An 18,124-nucleotide genomic window follows, 5' to 3' on the forward strand; every position below is an offset into this window, starting at 1 on the left:
TTCCAGGGGAAGCTCTGAACGAGTGATCACCTGTTGGTTTTCTTGGGATGATTGCTAGTCACAGACCACTTTGCCTGGTTATAATTTGAGAAGGGGAAAGGCCCTGTGTGAAGTCCCTTTGTCATTTAGAGCAGAGCTTGAAAGCATAATAGACAAGATGCACATATTTTTCACTCTATGAAAAAACTACCTGTGGGTGGCTTGTGGTGGTGTAATGTCAGACTTACATCAACCCCGTAACAGCAGACTATTCGAGATGGAAAAGAGCTGAAATAAGGGACAAGAGGAGAGCAATTCTAGAAGCTTAGTGGGAGAGGAAGACAGGGATTATACCTATTGACAGTCTGATGCTAGAACAGAGCAGGTTGGAACATGGGGATGCTTTGGAGAGAGAACAGAGATGTGTCATGTAGAAGGTGAGCCCACTGGGCTGTGCATTATTTTGGGAAACCCCTCCTGCATCTCCCCACGAGACTTCAGTGCGCTGTGCATTGCTTGTCGTTGGAGTGTTACAAAAGGCTAATCCTGACTTCCAAATAGGTCCAAATAGAGCTGAGGCTGACAAGCTACACGAACGATATGTACTACATAGGAAGCTCCAGCCATTTCTCTCACAGTAGGAACAACTTTAGCTTTAAGAGATTATCAATGGAATTATTTTAATATACTTTAAAATAAATACTAATTATTATAATCTTTTACTATTAATATAAGATTTTAAATAATAGCTTCTTCTTTTAAAAGAGTGAAGTCACTTGTCTAGAAACTTTAGTACCATCACTATGATAAAAAAAAAATCTTCACATATCATACCTCAAAAGTCCCTGTGTAGATAGAAGAGTACCACAGCATCATTGCCAAGAGCCACTGCTCTGGCTTAGAAAAATACAAAGGCAGAAAGGAAAATGAAAGATGAAGCCAAAGTGATAGGGTGGAGGTGTTTGTGAAAATTCTTCAGAAGCATAGAGAGGGAACCAGTGATAAGTCACATGCAAGCAGGAGAGCTCCAAACATGGGAGAATCACCACACAAGTATAAGGCTAAAGAAGTACTATCCAGAGAAGTTGGAGGAGGAGGAGGAGGACACTGACCTCTGGGCCATGAACCCCAGCCCACGCCAAGCACTTGCTTTGACCCCTCTTACTCTAGTGTTGCTCCTTTCTGGGACAAAGGTGCTAATGCTGGGAGGGAGGCTAGCACACTTACAAGGAACAGAACCGGCTTGAACCTAAACCTCAGGGCTTCTGCTCCAGCACCTCAGGACCACCCCTGTAGCCCTGATAGGGTAGTGTGGGCCACTGGGCATAGAAGAGGCCCTGCCTCACATCTGACTGTAGCTCAACCCCACCTCCCACCAAGGTGATAGCTTGGTAGAAAGATGTAGCATTCATCCATGTCTAATCCAGCTCTCCCATCAGAACCACAGGGCATACACAGACAGCATAGGAACACTCCTACACAAGGACACTCCTTCAGGACTGGTAGGTAATTGCTTAACCTAATTTCACAGAGACAGAGAAAGTTAGGGAGAAAATGGGAAGATAGAGAAATCTGTTTTAAATGAAAGAGCAAGAAAAGCAACAAAACGAAAAAAAAAATGAAAGAGATTAATAAATTATCAGATAAAGGGTTTCAAAACAATAGTAATAATAATGCTAACTGAACTAGGGAAAAGAGTAGATGAACACTGTGATAATTTTACCAGAGAACTAGTGATTCTTACCAAAGAACCACCCGACCATACAGTACAATACCTGAAATGAAAAACACACTAGAAGGGATAAAGAACAGACTAGGTAATACGGAAGAATGCATAAGTGATCTGAAAGATAGGATAATGGAAATCACTCAGTCAGAACAGCGAAAGGAAAACAAATTATAAAATAAAAGAAGGACAGGTTAAGGGACTCTGAGACAATGTCAAGTGTATAAATTTCAAGTTATTGGGGTCCCAGAAAAAAGAGGGAGAGAAGGATCAAAATTATTTGATGAAACTATGACATAAACCTTCCCAAACCTGAAGAAGGAAAGAGATACCAAGGCACAGGATACACAGAGAATCCCAAACAACATGAATCTAAAGAGGCCCACACAAAGACATATAATTAAAATGTAAAAGTTAAGGAGAATTCTAAGGGAAGCCTGGCATGCTGCAGTCCATGGGGGTTGCAAAGAGTTGGACATGACTGAGCGACTGAACTGAAAAGAAGCAAGAGAAAGAGAAAAACAGAATCATATACAGGGGAACCCTGGTAAGATTATCAGTTGATTTTGCTGTAGAAAGTTTGCAGGCTATAAGGGACAGTGTGATATTACTAAAGTGTTTAAAGGGGAAAACCTGCAACCTAGGATACCCTACCCAGCAAGATTATCATTCAGAATTGAAGCAAGGGTAAAGAATTTCTTGTACAAGCAAACATCTGAATTCAGAGTTCCAAAGAATAATAACATCTCAATGTAGAGTTCCAAAGAATAGCAAGGAGAGAGAAGAAAACCTTTCTAAGTGATCAATGCAAAGAAATAGAGGAAAACAATAGAATGGGAAAGACTAGAGACCTCTTCAAGAAAATTTGAGATACCAAGGGAACATCCATGCAAAGATGAGCAAAATAGAGGATAGAAATGTTATGAACCTAACAGAAGCAGAAGTGATTAAAAAGAAGTGGCAAGAATACACAGAAGGACTATACAAAAGAGACGCAGAAAACCACAGTGGTGTGATCACTCACGTAGACCCAGACATTGTGGAATGCAAAGTCAAGTGGACTGTAGGAAACATCACTATAACAAAGCTAGTGGATGTGATGGAATTCCAGCTGAGTTATTTCAAATCCTAAAAGATGTTGCTGTTAATGTGATGCACTCAACCTGCCAGCAAATTTGGAAAACTCAGTAGTGGCCACAAGACTGGAAAAGGTCAGTTTTCATTCAAATCCCAAAGAAAGGCAATGCCAAAGAATGTTCAGACCACTGCACAATATACTTATCTCACACACTAGCAAAGTAATGCTCAAAATTCTCCAAGTCAGGCTTCAACAGTACGTGAACCATGAACTTCCAGATGTTCAGGCTGGATTTAGAAAAGGCAGAGGAACCAGAAATCAAATTGCCAACATCTGTTGGATCATAGAAAAAGCAACAGAATTCCAGAAAAACATCTACTTCTCCTTTATTGACTGGGCTAAAGCCTTTGACTGTGTGGATCACAACAAACTGTAGAAAAGAAAGAGATGGGAATACCAGACCACCTTATCTGCCTCCTGAGAAATCGGTATTCTGGTCAAGAAGCAACAGTTAGAACCGGACATGGAACAACGGACTGGTTCCAAATTGGGAAAGCAGTACATCAACACTATATATTGTCACCCTGCTTATTTAACTTACATGCAGAGTATATCATGCAAAATGCTGGGCTGGGTGAAGCACAAGCAATGGGAACTCAAACCGGGGTTTGGTAACAACCTAGAGGGTTGGGATGGGGAGGAAGGTGGAAGGGATGTTCAGGTGAGAGGGGACATGGGTAAACTTGTAACTGACTCATTTTGATGTTTGGTAGAAACAAACACAATAAAGCAATTACCTTTCAATTAAAATATTTTTTAAAAAAGACAAATATATATAATGAGATATTATCTCATACCTGTCAAAATGGTTATCATCAAAAAGAACAAAAATGTCAAGGATGTGAAGAAAAGGCCCTAGTACATTGTTTGTGAGAATGTAAATTGGTGATGGGGGAGCCTTGTAGACTACAGTCCATGGGGTCGCAGAGTTGGACACAACTGAGTGACTTCACTTTCTTTCTTTCTATAGTTTCTTTTGGGGAAGGAAATGGCAACCCACTCCAGTGTTCTTGCCTGGAGAATCCCATGGACGGAGGGGCCTGGTGGGCTGCGGTCTATGGGGTTGCAAAGAGTCGGACACGACTAAGCAACTAACACACACATACACAAATTGGTGAAATTCTATGGAAAACAGGATCAAAGTTTCTCAAAAATCTAAAAATAGAACTATCTTATGATCCAGCTATTCCAATCCTTGACATGTGCCCAAAGAAAACAAAAACAGCAACTTGAAAAAACACATGCACCCCAGTGTTCATAGCATTGTTTACAATAGCTAAAATGTGGACGAAACCTAAGTGTCCATCAACAGACGAATGGAGAAGATTATATATAGATATATAGATATAGACACACACACAATGGAATATTATTCGGACATTTAAAAAGAATGAAATCCTAGCATTTGCAATAACATGGATGGATCTGGAGAGTATTATGCTTAGCGAAATTCGTCAGACAGAGAAAGACAAATACTGTATGTTAGCACGTATCTATGAAATCTAAAAAATAGAACAAAGGGATAGAGAGAACAGAAACAGACTCGCAGGTAAAGAGAGCAAACCAGTGGTTACCACAGGGGAGAAGGAGAGGGGGAATATTAACAAGTACAATCTGCTCTGTATAAAATAAACAATAGAGATATATTGTATAGCATGGGAAATATAACTAATATTTTATAATAATCTAAATGAGTATAAGAATAGTAAACCACTGTGTTGTCCACATGAAACTAATATTGTAAATCAACTATACTTCAATTTTTAAAAAATTGGATTTCTCAAAAAAAAAAAAAAAGGATCATCTCTTACCCAACATAAAAAATCCTACAGGTACTATCTGGCATGAAAGATCATATTAAAAGACCCAAAGACAAGCAAAACCTAGAATACTGTGTTATCCTTTTCTCAATATTTGTAGTCTCTCTTAGTGAAACTGTCCAGAGGAATTTCTCCATCTCCTGAGAAGTTATTCTGCTTCAGTTACCTTTGTATTGTGCTCTATGGAACACTAGGTCAAAACATCAGTGGCTGCCTTGGTAGTAAGCAAGGTGCTAGGAGAGAAAGACTGCAAAGCAGCTAATTTTCCTCCTGTGTGCTGTAGTATGTTTCCTAGGTATTTGTTGCTGTGGAACAAATGATTCCCAGAGTTAGTATTTAAAATGATAAAAATTTATTATTCCAGGCAGTCCTGTAGATCACGTCTGAAAAGAATGTCTCTGGGATGAATCACAGTGTTGGCTGGGGTGTTTCTGGAGGCCCTAGGGGAAAATCTGTTTGTTTTTTTATAGCTTCTAGAGACTTGCCACATTTCTTGGCTTATGACCACTTTTCGTCTTCAAAGTCAGCAATATTTATCCAAGTCTATCTTACACTGCCTCACTCTGATAATGACTCTTCTGCCTCTCTCTTTTAAGTGGCCTAGTGATTACATCAAGCCTATCTGGAAATTCAAGCTCCTTTCTCTATTTTAAGGTCATCTTATTATTAAAGTCTTATTAGTATGAAACCTTATTAAGATCATACTTAATTGCAACCGAACATTTTGTGGGGTGCATTATTAGTAGTCTTAGCATGGTTCATCTGTGACCTCTACTTTAGGATCTTTTTTTTTTTTTAATTATTTATTTATTAACACCAAAAACATTTTGTATTGGGGAATAGCCGGTTAGCAGTGTTGTGATAGTTTCAGGTAAACAGTAAAGGGACTCAGCCATATATATACATGTATCCGTTTTCTCCCAAAACCCACCTCCCATACAGGCTGCCACATAACATTGAGCAGAGTCCCATATGCTATACAATAGGTTTTTGTTGGTTATCCATTTTAAATATAGCAGTGTGTACTTGACCATCCCAAAGTCTTTAACTATCCCTTGCCCCCCAGCAACCATGAATTTGTCTTCTAAGTCTGTGAGTCTCTTTCTGTTTTGTAAGTAAGTTAGTTTGTATCATTTCTTTTTAGATTCCACATATAAGGGATGTCATATGATAGTTCTCCTTCTCTGTCTGAGTTACTTCACTCCGTATGACACTCTCTAGGCCCATCCATGTTGCTGCAAATGGCCTTATTTCATTTTTTTAATGGCTGAATAATACTTCATTGTATATATACACCACATCTTCTTTATCCATTCCTCTGTCAGTGGACACTTAGATTGTTTCCATGTCTTGGCCATTGTAAATAAACAGTGCTGCAAAGAACATTGGGGTGCATGTATCTTTTGGGGCCATGTTTTTCTCTGGATGTATGCCCAGGCGTGGGATTTCAGGGTCATATACTAGCTCTATTTTTAGTTTTCTAAAGAATTTCCATTCTGTTCTCCATAGTGGCTGTACCAATTTACATTCCCACCAATAGTGTGTGAGTGCTCCTCTTTAGGGCCTTTTGCTAAGTCGCTTCAGTCGTGTCCGACTCTGTGCGACCCCATAGATGGCAGCCCACTAGGCTCCCCTGTCCCTGGGATTCTCCAGGCAAGAACACTGGAGTGGGTTGCCATTTCCTTCTCCAATGCATGAAAGTGAAAAGTGAAAGTGAAGTCGCTCAGTCGTTCCCGACTCTTAGCCACCCCATGGACTGCAGCCTACCAGGCTCCTCCGTCCATGGGATTTTCCAAGCAAGAGTACTGGAGTAGGGTGCCATTGCCTTCTCCAAGGGCCTTTTACAAGTCTGAAATGAAAGTTTCATTCAAAACTATGGTCTCATCTGGAGGCTCAACTGATGAAGCATCTTCTTTCAAGCTCTATCATGAGGTAGTTGACATAATTCACTTTCTCAAAAGCTGTTAGACTGATTGCCTCACTTCTTCCCTGGTAGTTGCTTGCTAGGTGGATGGGTAGAGGGTTGGTCTCTCCAACATGACATGTGATTTTATCAAACCACTCAAGCTCAGAAAGCAACAGTGAGTTAGTCTATAGCAAGTGGAATTTGTAGTCTTTTATAACCCAACAACAAAAGTGGTATCTCTTAATTTCTGCTTTATTCTGTTTATTAGAAATAATTCATTAGGTCCAGTCTACACTCAAGAGGAGGGGATTACCCAAGGGTATAAACACCTGAAGGTAGGAATCATTTGGGGGTTTAGAGGAAGTCTTCCACAGAATGCTAAGTAACAAAGTATACTGGCTTTAGTCAGATGAGATGAGTCCAAAATATGTCTCCACTACTAACCATTTATGTGACATCCAGCAATTTTTCATAGTCACTCTGTGCCTCACTTTCTTTGTCTGATAATTATACTGTTGTGAGGATTAAATGAGATATATAAGCAAGATGGTTAGAAGATTACCTTGTATCTATGAGTAAGTACCCAGTAAATATTAGCTTTAGTGATGGTGATGATTTAAGTCTTTACTTGAATGGTGCTCAGTGATCAAACATGAGTTGAGAACTATTGAAATAAATAGATTCTAAAACCCTATCTAAAGATTTATGTGTTTCATGATCTAAAATGTCTATTTTGCCAACTCTTAGAATATGTAGAAAATGTGGAACATAACATTTTATTAAACACCAAAAGATAAAGACAGGATGATTTCTTCTTTCCCTATTAAAAATATATGTTATTTTTCTGATTGAGAAAAAGCATTATGGGAAATTTGAAAGATACAGAGGAGCACAAAAAAAGGAAAGAATGAAATAAGTAAGTTAATGTTTTTCAAAAATTTTTCATACAAATAATACTTGTGTAACTTTAATTTTTACATTATAATTAAAATACTTTTCATGTGAAAATGTGATACTGCATCGTATCTTATTTTTGCTTTTTCTCGACTTATTTATTGACTGTGTTGGGTCTTCGTTGCTGTCCGTGGGTTTTCTCCAGTTGTGGCAAGTGGGGGCTACTCTCTAACTGTCACGTGTGGACTTATTGCAGTGGCTTGTTGCCAAGCATGGGCTCTAGCGTTCGCAGGCTTCAGTAATTGTAGCACATGGTCTTGGTTGCTCCTCAGCACGTGTAATCTTTCCTGACCAGGGACTGAACCCATGTCCCCTGCCTTGGCAGGTGAATTCTTAACCACCAGAGAAGTCCTTGATTTTTTTTTAAACCATGTCAAGTTATACTGACTTTTTCCACCATATATTATAAGTCTTATTAGAAAGTGTATATGGTTATATATTCTAAGCCCCTGTACATCTGTAGATATCCCTCTGTTGTACTTGAATGACTAAGTGGCTGAGTATGTAATTGTTGGGTCATATTTGTTTTCTCTCAGAACACTAAACATCTCTCTATTGCCTTGTGGTATTCAGGGTTATAACAAAGGAATATAAGACCAGAATGACTTTTTTTTCCCTCCTCTGTTTTGCTTCCACCTAAGTACTTATTAGATACTTGAAATGTCAAATGTTGAAAATATGTGGAAGGGCCTTTTCCATTGTTAATTCTGCCTGGTACTCAATGGGTCCTTAAAACCCTGATCACACTCAGAATGACATACAGAGTCCCTACCGTGGACTATTAAGTTCTACACAGTAGCTGGTATCTTCCTCTGAACTCATCTCAGCACTCTTAGCTTGCCACTTTGATGCAGCCACTCTGGCCCCTTGGCTTTCTCCAATCATATCAAACACATTTCTCCCTTAGGTTCTCTTCATGTACTGTGCCTTCTGCTTGGAAGTCGACCTGCTTCAGATCTCTAGAATGGAGAGCCTTGACACCTTATAAAATAGGAAAATCGATCCACCCCCAATCTGTCACCCTCAGGCATGCCTTTTGTCTTTTGCTATTGGCCCTATAAATTATAAGTTCCATAAAAGCCCTTCTGTTTTGTCAGCTGCTGTTACACCAGCGGCTACAAAAGGGTGGTGAATCAAGTCCTGGTGGGTCACTGCTTCGCTGTTACCAGGTTTTCCCTCCTATGCCTCCTTCCTTTTTTGGGGTTGCATGTTTCCAAAGTCTTATGTCATTTATTGAAGTTTCTTACACATGAAGCCATTCTTCCCTGGACTCTTGGCTTTTTAATGCTTTTGTAAATAAGAATGAAATGCTCAAAGTGCTTTGATATATTTACAAGGCCGTGTATCCATCATCATAATCTAAATTTAGAATATTTTCATCTTTGCAAAAAGAAAGCTTGAACCCCCTTATCAGGTACCCTATCTGCCCACATTCTTTGACTTACACACATTAAATAGATGAACTTTGGCTGTTTAAATTACATCTCAATAATGCTCTTCTAAAAAAGTGATTTATAAACAGGAATGTCATATAGATGTTTTTAATTTTTAGGCAGAAGAGAAAAATAGAGATGCCTCAAGGGTAACAGGTTACAAGACTATCCTTAAATTAACTTCCCATGTGGTCCATCTTTTTACCTTTTAAAAAATGCAACAGTTTATAATTTTAACACATTGTCCATTATTTTTCTCAAGTCATAAGCTATTGCTCATGACCCATAAAATATGGTTTCATGTAAATAAATATGGAAACAAAAAATTCCATGTAAGCTTAGCATATTAACTATTACTAGTGATGTATGCATCGTTTCTCTTTATTGAATTCTTTCATGTAGATGTACAGACAGGTAATTTCCACTCAAAATAGGTACCATTATAATTTACGAATGTTTATTTACTTGTAATTTTAATTAGTTTTCCTCTTAGTTAAATTCTACCCAAGTTCACTTACTTCAGATTTTATCATCTACTAATTCTTATTCTTTATCTCTGTGGGAAATTGACATTGAAACTTTGAAGTCTATTTAATGGTAGCATTGCCATTTTGCTGTTCCTTTAATCTGCTTCTGTTTGCCTAAAGAGAAATGTCACTTGAAAAGTAAGTATTAGAAACTGAAAAGTAGTAAAATTGTGGATAAAATGTAAGAGATTTTATTTAGATAGTAAAAGTTGTATTTTAATGGTATTTTATCTTTTATAATTAAAGAAAGGAATATGATACACTGAAATGTACACTTGTCATTAAAATACTTTATTACCAAAACAATAAAGCAATTTGAGAGTATGAACAAGTATATAATTAATTGTCATAACATGCTTTGTACCCTTTTTTAAAGGAGTTTCTTTAACCATAAAACAGTCTTTAATAGTAAGTTGAATATTTGATGAGTGAAACTTTCAAATTCTATATTCACTTTTTTGTGTGAATAAGGAAAAATAAACTATGTACACTCTCCCCTTTTAAAGTATTATTTATAAATTCTTATTCCACTTAGGGTGATAAATAATTATTACATTTAGTTTTAAAGTCCTCAAATTATGATATTTTAAACATGTGGTTAGTGCTTGGTAGTCAAACCCAACTGGAATCAGCTATCAAAAAGAAACGTAGAAGAGCCAGTGTTGGGGATAGTTAAGAATTCAGTTCTGTGCAAAAAAAAAATAAAAATAAAAATAAATAAAATGGATAACCACCAAGGACCTACTGTATAGCACAGGGAACTCTGCTCAATGTTATGTGGCAGCCTGGATGGGAGGGGAGTTTGGGGGAGAATAGATATATGTATATGTATTGCTGAGTCCTTTTTCTGTCCACCTGAAACTATCACAATATTGTTAATAGGCTGTACTCCAAAACAAAATAAAAAGTTTAATAAAAAAAGGAAAAAAGAAAAAAAAAGGTTTTTAGATGATTTGGGATAAAAATGTATAGAAATCTTAAAATTATTTTAATTAGTCTTTGGATGATCCTTTCATATTGAATTCTGCTATTTATTTATAAGTTTAAACTTTTTTTAAATGTGCTGCTTGCTCATACTCATTAGCCTGCTAAGCTTCTCAACATACTATGAGGTAAATCAGTGTTAAATATGAATAGAAATTGAGGTACACAGAGGTTAAATGATTTGTCAAGTCATATTTCCTATGTCATTGCTTATCTTGCCTAAATTTGCATTAACCGAATACAACTGTTTGTACAGAAATTGAAATCACATTTTCTTACACTCCATGAGTCCACGAGATTGATAACTACACTAAATACTGTCTCGGGAATTTCAAGAAGGAGAATGAGCCTGCTGGGTAATAGAGGTCTTTCATTCATTTATTCTACAGAGAGACTCTGGAACTTGGTAACTCTATTCAGTAGCTAGTGTAACTGGGAGAACGGTTGGTATGTGGGTTTGGACAGATTCTTTCCTATTTAGTAATCCAGGTCTTTCCATGGGGAATTTCACATATGATGCATGCTGCAAATCCTTTTTAGAGAAAACCTGGACAAAATACTGTAACACCCTAAACAGTGTTTTATTTTTTGCCTCTTATTGCCCTTGAAAACAAATGGATTAACCTACTACTCACGGAGGAATGAAATGGCAACCCACTCCAGTGTTCTTGCCTGGAGAATCCCAGGGACAGGGGCGCCTGGTGGGCTGCCGTCTCTAGGGTCGCACAGAGTAGAACATGACTGAAGACTTAGCAGCAGCAGCACGGAGGAATATTCAGTGTAATTATTCCTAAGAGAATATCATATTGGGGGTTTTATTTTGAGGAATGTGTTTGGTTTTGTTAAATTACATATTCAAGAAAAGTAATGTATGACACCGACTCCATTCAGCTTTATAAATGAACAAACTTTCCAAAATACACAATTAAATTTTTTAAATTTCAGATCTCTTTGAATATTATATAACCATATTAAAGAGCCAGTTTTACTTCTCTGAATCACAGTACTTTCCCAGGATTTGTTCTCTGTCTTTATATGGGTTCTTAGAACTTACCTCCTCTTTCTATAATGTCTGAATGTTTGGAATATCTAATAGAATATCAAATATGCAATATCACGTCTTGTCAGGATGTGCCACTAATATGCATCCATCTGGTTTCATTTATTTTGCATTCCTTTATTTAAACTCCAAAGTTGATGAAATGAATTTTTGTTTCACAATTCTTGCAGGATCCACATTCTGTAAAACAAATCTATTTAAAATATGTGCTGCAATCTATGTAGAATGAATTGATTTCAACTGAGGAAGTAGTTCTGAAGATGGTTGGTTTTATATTTTGCAAATTACTTTCTTTAGTAAAGTAGGATTTTCTGGAATTCAGAATATCTTGTAGTTATGTTGATTATATCTTCTTAACAAAATAATGGGACACATGGTCTGACAAGTAAGAGAGTATTTTCATGTAAAGTGGAACAACATTTAAAACTGGAATAGTCTTAGAGAATCCAGGCTTTGTGGTCTCCATAACTGTAATGCCAAGAAGTACCAGATAGTCATTTGTTAAGATAATTTAAATCAAAAAAAAAAAAATCATTAAAAAAAGGTTACTGCAAAAATATTCTTAATATATAAATTGATCTATAATTTGCATTTAAAAAGCGTGGCTCAGCAGTTAAAAATCCATCTGCAAGTCAGGAGCCACAGGAGATGTGGGTTCAATCCCTGGGTCAGGAAGATCCCTTGGAGAAGATTGGGCATGGCAACCCACTCCAGCATTCTTACCTGGAGAATTTCATGGGCAGAGGAGACACAGGCTACAGTCCACAGGATCATAAAGAGTCAGACACAACTGAAGTGACTTAGCACATATTTCTGACATCCACAAAATTACTTATTTGACTGCCTAATAAGCTAATATTTATTTTAAGATTAAAGTATAGTTGATGTACAATATTACAAAAGTTACAGGAGTACAGCATAGTGACTCGCAAATTTTAGAGTTATATTCTGTTAACAGTTACTACAAAATACTGACTATATTCCCTGTGTTGTATGATACATTCTGTTAATGAGCTAATATTTAAAACGTCTGTTCTGTGTCAGGCACTGTGGTAGGTACTTGAGACCAAAGAGAGGGAATCCCGGCTCTTAGGAGTTCAGAGTCTTTCAAAGACACTTTGACACTTGTCAAAGCAAAAATATTTATGCTTCTTTAGGGAAAAGTAGTTGTGATATCTGCTATTATATATATACATATATATATTGTGCTGTAAGAACATTTGAGAGGGGCATTTTATTTTGTCAGGCAATTCAGAAACATGTTCCCTAAGGAAGTGATAGTTCAGCTGACAACTCAAGAACAGGCAGGAGTTATCCAGTTGAAAAGGGATGGAAAGACCAGTTTTAATGAAAAAAAAAAATTAAACCAGTAAATATGGAGCAAAATCTTTCCTTTAAATTACTGATTTTAAATATCATTACTGACCCTCCAAGTCTATAGCTTGTGAAATAGGAATTTACATTTTTTTTTGTTGGCTTCCTGCAGTGAAGAGTATTTGGCTTATGTGTGGATGTGTTCACTAGTTCAGCATGTATGGTAGCACACATGCTGCTTCCCCATGATTAAATGAGTTTCTTTTTGGATAATTGTTCTCAAGAGTTACCACCAAGCCTCACTATATTCTGTGCTGGCAAGTCCCCAAAAGGCTCCAAAAGAGGAAATCCATGTCCTTCTTTAGCTCTTGGATTCTATGTGTGATATTTTAGTCACGAAATAATTTCCAGCTGGCAAGCTTGACATACATATTCAATAGCAGCTAAATATTGTTGTTGTATCTATTACATAAGCTGCAAAGAAACTTAACAGATGCTCCAAAATTTATAAAAATTGTAATTCTCAAAACATTTGGTGTTTTTCATAAAAATCTGACTCTCATTTATGATTGATTTGATTGTTCACATTGCAGCCCTTCCCTTCCCTAGATCCATAGTTTGTTTATTTTCCGGGCCCCAATATTTTCCATCTTCAGAGTTGGGCCATTTTCCCAGAAGTCAGGCCAAGAAGGAAGCTGAGTGATAGGGAAGCTTTTATGAAGAAAATCAGACCAGTTGGAATTTAAGACCTACCAGAAGAAGGTCAGTTTTTCCAATACTGCCCAATTGTAAAAAGAACACTGGTACCAAGAAACATCAAATGATCGTTCAAGTTCACACAGGTGGTTAGAACACAGCTGAGACGCATGAACCACTTTCTCCAGAATCTGTCCGGTATAGTTTGTATTGCACATTTTATCAACAGGCAGATGATACCATTCTAAAGGCAGAAAGTGAAGAGGAACTAAAGAGCCTCTTGATGAGGGTGAAAAAGAGGAGTGAAAAAGCTGGCTTAAAACTCAACATTCAAAAACTGAAGATCACGGCATCTGGTCCCATCACTTCATGGCAAATAGAAGGGGAAAAGTGGAAACAGTGACAGACTTTATTTTCTTGGGCTCCAAAATCACTGCAAACAATGATTGCAGCCATGAAATTAGAAGATGCTTGCTCCTTGGAAGAAAAGCTGTGACCAACCTAGGCATGTTAAAAAGCAGAGATACCACTTTGCCATCAAAGGTCCCTATATTCAAAACTGTGGTTTTTCCAGTGGTAGTGTACGGATGTGAGAGTTGGACCATAAAGAAGGCTGAGTGCAATGGAACTGATGCTTTTGAATTGTGCTGGAGAAGACTCGAGAGAGTGCCTTGGACAGCAAGGAGATCAAACCAGTCAGTCCTAAAGGAAATCAACCCTGAATATTCATTGGAAGGACTGATGCTGAAGCTCTAATACTTTGGTCACTGGGTGAAGAACTGACTCATTGGAAAAGACCTTATGCTGGGAAAAATTGAAGGCAGGAGAGAAATGGGCAACAGAGGATGAGATAGTTAGATAGCATAACCGACTCAATGGACACGAGCTTGAGCAAACTCCGGAGATAGTGAAGGACAGGGAAGCCTAGAGTACTGCAATCGATGGGGTCACAAAGAGTCAGACACAACTTATCAACTGAACAACAACAATACATTTTATAGAACATTGATTAAAAATCATCCCTGTAAATCCATGAAATTAAAAACATTCTTTTACTAAACTACTGGGCTTCCCAGGTGGCTCAGTGATAAGGAATTCACATGCAATGCAGGAGATGCAGGAGACAATCCCTGGGACAGGAAGATCCTCTGGAAGAGGAAATGGCAACCCATTCCAATATTCTTGCCCATAGACCGAGAAGCCTCGTGGGCCATAGTCCACGGGGTCACAAAAGAGTCAGACACAACTTAGTGACTCAGTGACAACAACAAAGCTACTGGCAGCCAGCTCTATAGTTTAGTATTGGTCCAATTTGGGTATAATGAAATGAAAGTAATTACTCCTATGTCTTTACCTTTTTTATCTTATATTATTTGACTGTCTAAAACTCAGAAATTTGTCTAGTTAGCAAGGGTGAGTGTGCTTATAAGTAGAAATGGGGCAAATAATTTCCAAGGGATCATCAGCTTAATCCCTAAACAAAGTGTATGATGGGGTTTACACATAAGTAAAAGCTTTTGGCTTTCCCAGCCAAAAAAAAAGTCATATTTTTGGCCAGCCTAGATGAGATTTTCAGGTCAGGTCACCAAACCAGCAGCTATGATCACCCAGCAAATGCTAAACTTACATAAAACTTATGACTAAAAACTTAAAAGTTCAACTGATTTTCCTATGAGTATCTCCTAATGGCCCCAACTCTTCTACTAAAATATGAATGGAAGGGGATCACTGTAAAAATGCCTATATGTTGGCTTTTCTTCTAGTAGAAAATGTTGTGCCAACAAAAGAATTGTATTTTAAACCTTCAGTTCCCTTGTTTCCAAGGCCTTGTTATAAGTGTGAGCATTTTTTAAATTTCGATTTAAATGTGACTGAACCCCCATTACTAGTCGACATGAGCCATCCTTTTTCTGCATTCCTGGATTCATATACTCAGAATCTTCTCAATTCTAAAAAAAAAAATAAGTAGAATATACCTTAAGATCCCCCAGAGGAGGGCATTGCAACCCACTCCTGTATTCTTGCCTAAAGAACCCCATGGACAGAGGAGCCTGGTAGGCTATGGTCCATGGGGTCACAGAGTCAGACATGACTGAAGTGACTTAGTACAGCACACAGCACACCTTAATGTTTATACCCTTGCAATAAAGGCACACTGATTTGATATTTAGGTACAATTTCTCCATCTTTTGAACTATCATCTATCTATCTGTGAGTTACAATTAGTCTTTCTAGAGGGTTGATGGTTGGGAAGTCAAATCAAGGATTTACCTTTTTTCCAAAACTGCTATTCCTCTATTGTACTTGACAGCTTCACTCTGAGCCCTGGAACCCAGCCCACATCCTCAGATCAGACTAGGTGATCTACTTTCCCTTACTCCTGCTCTGCAGGGTCAAAGCTCTATCAGTTTTCACTTTTAAGTGCCCTCTTCTTTTCTCCCTTTGTTAATCTTCTTCTCCCTTCTCACTCATAGCTGCACTAGTTCAGGACAACAACCTTTTTTCCATGGATTCCTTCCTAGATACCAGTCTTCTCAAATTGCCTCTCTCCTGCTCGAGGTCTGCCTAAATTCATTCTCTTTCCCTTGCTGCCTGCCTCTCTCTCCTTTCTTCCCTCCCTACTTCTCCCTCTCTTCCTCTTCCCCTCTCCTCTACAGAGGAGATTGACATGGCAGGTGGGGGGCAAAAGGGACAGGGTGATGGCTAAGGTGTGGCTACAAAAAGTTAGACAAGCAGAAGTGTTCCTTTCCTGAAACTGTGGCAACAGCAGGGATGAGGGAGATGTGGGAGGGTAGAGAGCTTGCAGAGTCCAGGACAATGGGTTTGAGGAGCGCTCTAAGTTCTGAACAGAGTGCCCAAGTAGGGAAAAAGGCAAAATCGCTGCAGTTATGGAGAAACGAAGTGTAAATAGGTTACGCAAATAAACTGAAGGTCTTGTCTGGAAAATTGACTAGGACACTGCCCACAGCTGGCATTTACCTGCTTACCAAAGCACACCTTATCTTTGACCTTTTAAAATTTCTGTTGAGCCATTTATTTTTCTTTTAGCAGTTACATTCCTTCTATCCAAACTTAGTTTATATGCATTCTTTTTTTCATTGAGATATAGCTGATTTACAATATTATGTTAGTCTCAGGTATACCACATAGTGATTCAGAATCTTTATAGATTATATATATATATTCCATTTATAGTTTTTATAAAATATTGGCTATATTCCCTGTGCTGTACAATATATCATTAAAGTCTATTTATTTATACATAGAAGTCTGTACCTCTGAAACCCCTCCTCGTATCTTGCTCCTCTCTACCTCCCTCTCCCTACTGGTAACAGCTAGTTTGCTCTTCTGTATTTATTGCTTCTCTGTTGCAATCATTTGTTATATTCTTTAGATTCCACCTGTAAGAAATAACATATGGTATTTGTCTTTCTCCATCAGACTTATTTTCTAAGCATAATAACCTTCCAGGTCCATCCATGTTCTTGCAGAAGCCAACATTTTATTCTTTATATGGCTGAGTAGTATTCAATATCCTACTGTATTCAACACATACACCACATCTTCTTTATCCATTCATCTGTTGATGGGCACTTAGGTGACTTGCTTATCTTGACAAGTATAAATAATGCTGCTGTGAACACTGGGATTCGTGTATCTTTTCAAAATACTGTTTTCATTTTCTTTGAATGTATACACAGGAGTGGAATTGCTGGGTCATATGGTAGTTCTATTTTAGTTTTTTTGAGGAAACACCATTCTATTTCCTGAGTAGTTGCATCAATTTACATTCTCTCAAACCATATACTAAGGTTCCCTTATCTCCACATCCTTGACAACATTTGTTATTTGTATAGCCATTTTGACAGGTGTGAGGTGACATCTCATTGTGGATTTGATTTGCATTTATCTTATGATTAATGATGTTGAGCATCTTTTTGTGTGACTATTTCTGTCTCTGTCTTCTTTGGGAAAATGTCTATTCGTGTCTTAATTGAGTTATTTGGGCTTTTTTTTTTTTTGATGTTAAGTTGTATGAACTGTTTATGTATTTTGGATATTACCCATTATCAGTAATACCATTTGCAAGTATTTTCTCCCACTCAGTAGCTGTCTTTTCATTTTGTCAATGATATCCTTTGCTGTGCAAAAGCTTTGAAATTGAATTAGGACTCATTTTTAAATTTTTGCTTTTGTTTCCTTTGGTTTAAGAGAATGACACATAAAAATTATTATTATGATTTATCTTATAGAATGTTCTACTTATATTTTCTTCTAGTTTTGTGGTTTCCAGTCTCTTACATTTAGTCTTTAATCCATTGTGAGTTTATTTTTATATATGATGTGGGAAATGTTATAATTTCATCCTTTTACATGTAGCTATCCAGTTTTTCCTTTACTGATTATTGTGGATATAGATGAATTTACTACTTTTGTATTTTAACCTTCTTACTAGCTTTGTTGGAGAAGGGGATGACAGCCCACTCCAGTGTTCTTGCCTGGGAAATCTCATAGACAGAGGAGTCTGGTGGGCTACAGTCCACAGGGTCGCAAAGAGTCAGACACGACTTAGCAACTGAGCATGCA

General features: G+C 37.6%; 2 protein-coding genes across 14 annotated transcripts in view; one reads left to right on the forward strand and one right to left on the reverse strand.

Annotated features, from left to right (window-relative positions):
• The window catches only part of UNC13C (unc-13 homolog C), an 839,460-nt gene that overhangs the window by 676,551 nt on the left and 144,785 nt on the right, over window positions 1–18,124 (forward strand). The window lies entirely within an intron of this gene.
• LOC147364479 (uncharacterized) overlaps window positions 1–18,124 on the reverse strand; it is a 537,088-nt gene that overhangs the window by 38,123 nt on the left and 480,841 nt on the right. The window lies entirely within an intron of this gene.

Source organism: Bos grunniens, chromosome 10 (assembly GCF_055505025.1).
Source record: "Bos grunniens cultivar Pamir isolate PY7600 chromosome 10, Bosgru_T2T1.0, whole genome shotgun sequence".
Taxonomy (NCBI): Eukaryota; Metazoa; Chordata; class Mammalia; order Artiodactyla; family Bovidae; genus Bos; species Bos grunniens.